This window comes from Argiope bruennichi, chromosome 6 (genome assembly GCF_947563725.1).
Source record: "Argiope bruennichi chromosome 6, qqArgBrue1.1, whole genome shotgun sequence".
Lineage (NCBI taxonomy): Eukaryota > Metazoa > Arthropoda > Arachnida > Araneae > Araneidae > Argiope > Argiope bruennichi.
This window is the reverse complement of record NC_079156.1, coordinates 14615714-14622497: the sequence shown is the minus strand read 5'-3', so window position 1 is coordinate 14622497 and position 6784 is coordinate 14615714.

Below are 6784 nucleotides of genomic sequence, written 5' to 3'. Positions count from 1 at the left end.
CATCTATAGTCATGTTTAATGGCAATGAATTTTTGGTCAAGGGCATTTGATCTAAAATAGTACTCGTTTCTCTTTGCCATATTCTGAGCTAAATTCGGAATTTTTAGTCTACTTATTCGGGAAAGTTTAAAGAAAGTTACTCCAGTTTGCTTATATTATTTTTTTATTTTTACAATCAGCACAAGAAATTTTTACTTTTTTGTGAAACGAAGTGTAGAGAAAGTGTCACAATAGTCAAAACATTTCAATTCGAGATTTTGAAAAATCTCCGAATTGTAGAACCCGTTTTTGGAAAGTTGGCAAGCATTCGAAAAACCCGTTTTTGGAAAATATATGTGTTTTCTTCCCGTCTGTCTAACTGAAACAAAAATAGCTCAGAAAAGCTTTAGTATTCTGTCTCTACACCAAATTTGTAGATTTCCTCTCAATTTTGAGCAAATTCCATTCAGAGGAAATTTGTCTGTACGAATATAGCTAATCATGATAACTACAAAGAAAGCTGTATGGATAAAACTGGATGCATCTATGTTGTAGACACTTCAAATTTTGAGCGAAATTTGAAGTCCTTCAAATAGAGTTTAAAGTTCTTTCAGTCTGTACTTTCAAATGTAAACACGGTAACTGAAATAATGACTTAAATGTAACGAATTTGATTTGAGATTTTGTGATTACAGGTACAATTTGTGTCAAATTTTTGTTCCAGTCGGTCAGGAATAACGTGCATAAAACACAAATTCCAGTTTTCGGATATTATTTACCGCATGCTGGTGATTTATCTCCAAAAAACACGCCAAGCATCACACAATAAACTCAGTAAAAATGCTGAATTTACGCCAAAGGTTAATATTTCGTAACTGTTCTACACCAATTCCATGCAAAGCGTTCTCTGGAATAGCACCTTTATTAGAGAGTATGCGGAAGGTTTTATGGAAATTACGCCCGCTGGTTTGTTTGTACAATACAGTGTTAAATTGCGTTCTTAAATGATCACTGGACTACTCACCTCATCTTTTTCAGGGCAAATCCTCTGTCTTATTGTCCTTTACAAACTCTCACGCACTTGTCGTAGTTTTCAAAATTGTTTCCGTTTTTTAAGCAGCCGCCATATACGAAAACTCGACAATTCCTTGATTCAGCATCGTAGTACCAACGTGTAAGGATCAATGAGCACGGGCCTTTCTTCGGACTCTGGTGACAATCGTATGCTATAAAGTAAATAAATAGTTTGAAATCATCAAATGCATAGTTAGAAAGACAGTTCAGAATACTTCTCAGATACAGAGTTAATCAAAACAGTTTAACCGGTTACTAGGAAGTTATAGCCAACAAATGGCTACAACTTCTTTGTAAACCAAGTTACAGTGAAGAAATTTGATCATAATATAAAAAAATCTCAAAGGTTTGTTTGCGCCCGCAATATAATTCCGTGCTGTGATTTCTCTTGGTCTTATGGGCAACATCCATGCCTGCTCCATTTCACTTATATTTGAGGCATTCTCTATGAATACCTTCAATTCATTCATTGTTGAACTCAATAGAGGATTAAGACAGAGTTTTAGATTCATCGCAATAAGATGAAAACGCAAAAACTGACTGCGCAGACAGTACTTTTGGCTTCTTGCCTTAACGCATTTAAAATGTTTCTTTCTGTTATTATTTATGTAGAACGGAAACTCATTTATATTCTAGACAATTGTTTTGAATAATTTTACATTTAGGAGTTCATAGAGGTGAATTAAGATTTGGACCCGGAACGTCATTCCGACCCTACTTCCTTTTACAGCAAAGAAATAAAGAAAATTTGTATTATACTTCTTTAAAATCTTTGCTAATAATTAGGAATTCGAAAATTCAAGTTTAAAGAATATCAGTTTGGAGAAAATCTCTTTCTCCAAACTGAGTTCCGCCTTTCAGTTTCTCTTAAGCCCCGTTCCAACGGCCTGTTGCTTGTACATATATGGTCGTAAATCTGCCAAGTGACCCATTGTAGGACCACCCCAGCCATTGGGCGTAGATCGGGAACTTCCCACAAATTGTCGGTAAAATGAATAGGCATCACAGAACCCTAGAAAACCATAAGAGAGGGGAAAGAGGGCAAAAGTGCCTGCCTGAAGATGCGCACGGGCCATTGGAATGAGGCTTTAAAAAGCAACTCAAAAACAACTCACCGCAGTGCTGATACTTTCCTTAACATTATTGATACTGAAATGAAGTTTTAATTCAACTTGCCTTATATATCTGGCTTTGAAATTAAGAAAAGGAAATTATACTGTATATTGCGCATGCAGAGTTCAAATTTATTTACTAAAACTGCTCATCTTTCTTCAAATATTCATTAACTTCACTTTAGGTTTTAATATAATAATTTAAATACAAGAGGGTCAGAATTGAAACACCCTAACTCTGAATTCTCTATACAGCGAAATACTCTGTGTAAAGGATCAAAAATAGTTGAACATACTATTCAAGACATGAGAAAACGGATTACGCAAAAAAAATTAGTCCCAGAAACACTGACAGATTTCGCTGTATTAGAGAAAATATTCAGAGAAGATACAAATAATCACAAAAAAGCAAACACATTCTGTATGGAATTTTCCCTTTTTAATTTCTATAGCTAATATATAAAATAAAAGCGAAGAAAATTAAACTGTCGCTGTAACTGCCATTTCGCACTATAAGTATAAAAATCTGCCCTTGGTTTGCAGCTACTGTTATGGGCATAAAATGGGATTAAACTGGGAAGATGTCATTTTTATTAGCAATAGCTGTCACGCTGACAGAACGCACTTTGCTTGTAAAGTTGTCATGTTCCATGAAAACAATGGAAAGTAAGTTGGAATAATAAGGAAACTATGTTGGCATTGCAGTTTATCGCATGACTTCCGAAATTGTCTTCCGTTCTATGTTCAAAATGCAAACTATTTTGTAAAGAAAACTATTGAAACGTAATAAATATTAAATAAAAAAAATCCTATTTTTGCAAATAAATAAATAAAATTTTTAAAAAATGCCTTTTTAACATAATCAGCTATATTAACGACGCTTCTGTACTCCATTAATTAACTTTAAACTTATATCATTTCTCAAAAACCAGAGAAAAATATTTCTGGTAAGCATATAAAGATTACTTTATTGTGTGAACGCTGAAAAATTGTTTGTTTCATCTGTGGTTTTGTGAATTCGATTATTTTCTGCGACCCGCACTTATTAGATTTTTGTTTTCTTTTCCAGATCTTTAATCTAATATATAAAAATCTCGTGTCACGGTGTTTGTGTTCGTACTCCTCCGAAACGGCTCGACCGATTTTTATGAAATTTTTTATGTGTATTGGGTAGGTATGAGAATAGATCGTAAAGCATATTTCACAACGCTAGGTAATTAGGGTGTCCCTATCCAGAATTTTTTTTCTATTTTTTTTTTTTTTTTGACAAAAATGTTTTTTGTATTTTTTTTATTCGGCATCAAAAAATACCTATAACCCCAAATTTTCACCCTCCTACCCCCACTCTCCCCTTTTTTAATCGCGATTTTAGTATTTTTGTATGAACTATATCCAAATAATTAACCCGTCGTTGGTATTTCAAACAGAACAAAATGATTTATGAGTTGTATGACAGATGGCGCTACGTCCACCCGGCGATGGAAAAGTTACTGTCAATGAAAATACCGGATGCATAAAATTGCTCACTAATTCCTGCACTATCGTTGACTCGCAAAATGCTCTCATTGACCGCATATTTCCTGATGTACGCACACAATGCATAAATCATGCGTGGCTGGCAGAAAGAGCCATTTTGGCAGCAAAAAATGTGGACGTCAATGATTTTAACATCAAGATACAGCAGTCATTGCCAGGTGACTTGGTATCATACAAATCGATCAATACAGTTTGCGATGCTAGCGAAGCTGTAAATTATCCAACAGAGTTTTTGAACTCACTGCATTTGCCAGGCATGTCACCACACCTTCTACGACTGAAAGTTGAATCTCCGGTTATTTTACTTCGGAATTTGAACCCACCTCGGCTGTGCAATGGCACGCGATTGGTCATTAAAAAATTGATAAAAAATGTTATCGAAGCCATCATTTTGAATGGCAAATTCCGAACCAAAAATGTTTTGCTGCCACGAATTCCAATGATTTTCACAGACGTGCCAATTGAATTCAAACGCGTTCAATTTCCTATTAGATTGGCATTCGCAATGACAATCAATAAGCCGCAAGGTCACACGATGTCTGTTTGCGGCTTAGATTTGGACACACCATGTTTTTCACATGGACAATTATGCGTGGCATGTTCTCGCGTGGGCAAACCATCAAGCTTATTTGTGTTGGCTAAAGACGGACTGACAAAAAATATCGTACACTCAATTGCTCTTCGAAAGGAATATTAATTTTCTTTATTTTATTTTTATACTTAAGGATAAAAAATATATTTCTTTTTTCACTTTACGTTTAACTTTTAAGAGATCAAACAATGTATACGTTCGTTACGCTAATGAAATACATTGCATTGAGAAAATGAATAGTTGGTGTTTTTTTTTTATTTTTATCGGCGATCATCGTCTAGAGCGCTCTATTCCTCTTTCTATCATAGATACCATCCCCACACACTTACAATACACTCGTTATTTTTTAATTAACAACCAAAATATTCACTAGAAATAATTTATATGGCAGAACAACGTTTGCAGAGTCAGCTAGTTAATTTTAAAAAATCCAGAGTTCCGATATGTGAATCTCTCTCGAACTATCCTTTCAATCATACGAAATGAAATTAAAGATATCATTATTTGAAAGTATGAACTCTAGATTATGATGATTTAGAATAATACTGCTCTCACAGTTACAGTTGCAGTGAAAAAAAATCTAAATTTTTGAATGATACCACTCGCTTTTTTCTTGCGTAAACTGATCAACACATTGAAGAACCAAGTTTCATTACCCATGTTTTCATTTTCAAGTTTCTTTTCTCTTACTTATAAAGTCGAAGTTACAACTATCGACCAGTGAAAGTGAATTTCATTATGCTCGATTGGAAAATTTCTGTATAGTCAAAGTGATTGGATAATGTACTTCTAGACAAATATTTACATGTAGAACTTTTGCTGTATTGAATAATTTTGTATTTCTGAGATAAATGTTTTCGTGAAAATTTGTGATTAGTCCCTCTAAATATAAAAAAACAGTATATCTCTGCAAATTTTGCGAAAAGATAATTGAAATTATGTAAATGTGATAAATCTAAGAGTTTTTTTTTTTTGATGAATTTGCCCTTTTACACTGTAGCGGACATATAAATATTTATTTTTGAAACATTATGCTATTAATCTCCACTATAGCCTAAGTGTTTTCACGCAATTGCCTTCCTTACTAAATGAAACTTTGTAATTGGAAGTATATGTCTAGGAGTAATATTTAAGGAGGTAAAGACTTTTTGTGCATTTTTGGAATATCCTGTATATATAAAGAGTGTCCTAAAATTAAAGTAAGATTTGAATTTGCCATGATTTGTGCAGTAAAGTGTTGACAACCCTATTAAAAAAACATATGACAGCTGACAATTTAAAAATAATTTTAATTAAAATCTTTAAAAAAATTACAGTTTTACAAAATAATCTAAATATTCTAAAACAAAGTCTGTTAATTTATAAATCTGTTAGGCGTCTGCGAAATAAATTAATTCGTACTGATCTGCGGAAATATGAATGTGGACATACGAGAAATATCCCGAGAATAATGCTCTAGGATTTAAGAAAGAATTGATTATAATTTGAACTGACTGAATTTAGATCATTTGTTGAGTGCCAGTGCAGTGCACTTCTATTCAGAATGAGAAAGATTGTGGAACATGAGTTGAGAACCCTGAGAACGATTAGCGAACAAACACTTTAGGTTTGGTCATGAGACCGGGTGAAGAAAGAGGAGCATGATGTTGAAAAAAGAAGGCAGTAGTGATAAGAATAGTGGGAAAAATAAGTTTGTTGAGCTACTGTTGAATTGGTGTGATCTTTAATCTTGAGGAAGAAACTCCTGGAAAGTTTGGTGATATAGGATTCGATGTCTTCAATTTGCAGGTCATTATAGATGACATTGTTGCCAACATACCAAGGTGCATTGGGGATTATTCTCAGAATTTTATTTTGAAGAATGTGGATTTTGTTCCTGTGCGTTTTTGCTGCAAGCCCTCCGATTTGGGGGCTTGCGATGTATAAAACGCAACATCACTACTTTGAAATAAATGGGGGGGGGGGGGGATGTATAAGAAAAAATATTTAGACTTCTGGACCTCTAAGAGTAAAAGGAGGGGGGAGGTGTTCATAATTGTCTAATATTAAAATTTAATAATCTTGCCCTGTACATAAGCTGTGTAAAAAAGGCTTGATCAATTTCATTATAAAAGTCATAGGAAACTTGCTTTCTATGTTTCCAGTTAGTAGGGTTTTTATTTGTACTTTTTTATTTCCCAGGAACAGAGAACTCTCTATAAATTTGAAGGTAAATCTACAACGTACACGCGCACGCACGCACGCACACACACACACACACACACACACACACACACACACACACGATATCCAAATGATTTGTTGTAGCAAAGAAATTAATTTATAGTTTATACTTTCCCTAACTCAGTTTAAGTTTTTCGAAAAACGGGGGAGAGGGGGGGGGGGTTGCTGATCAATAATTTCATCTTTTTGAAATAAAAATATTATTATACTTGTTTCCACAATTCTGACTACATTAGTTTAGTTAGATTAATATTTCATTTGAAACAGC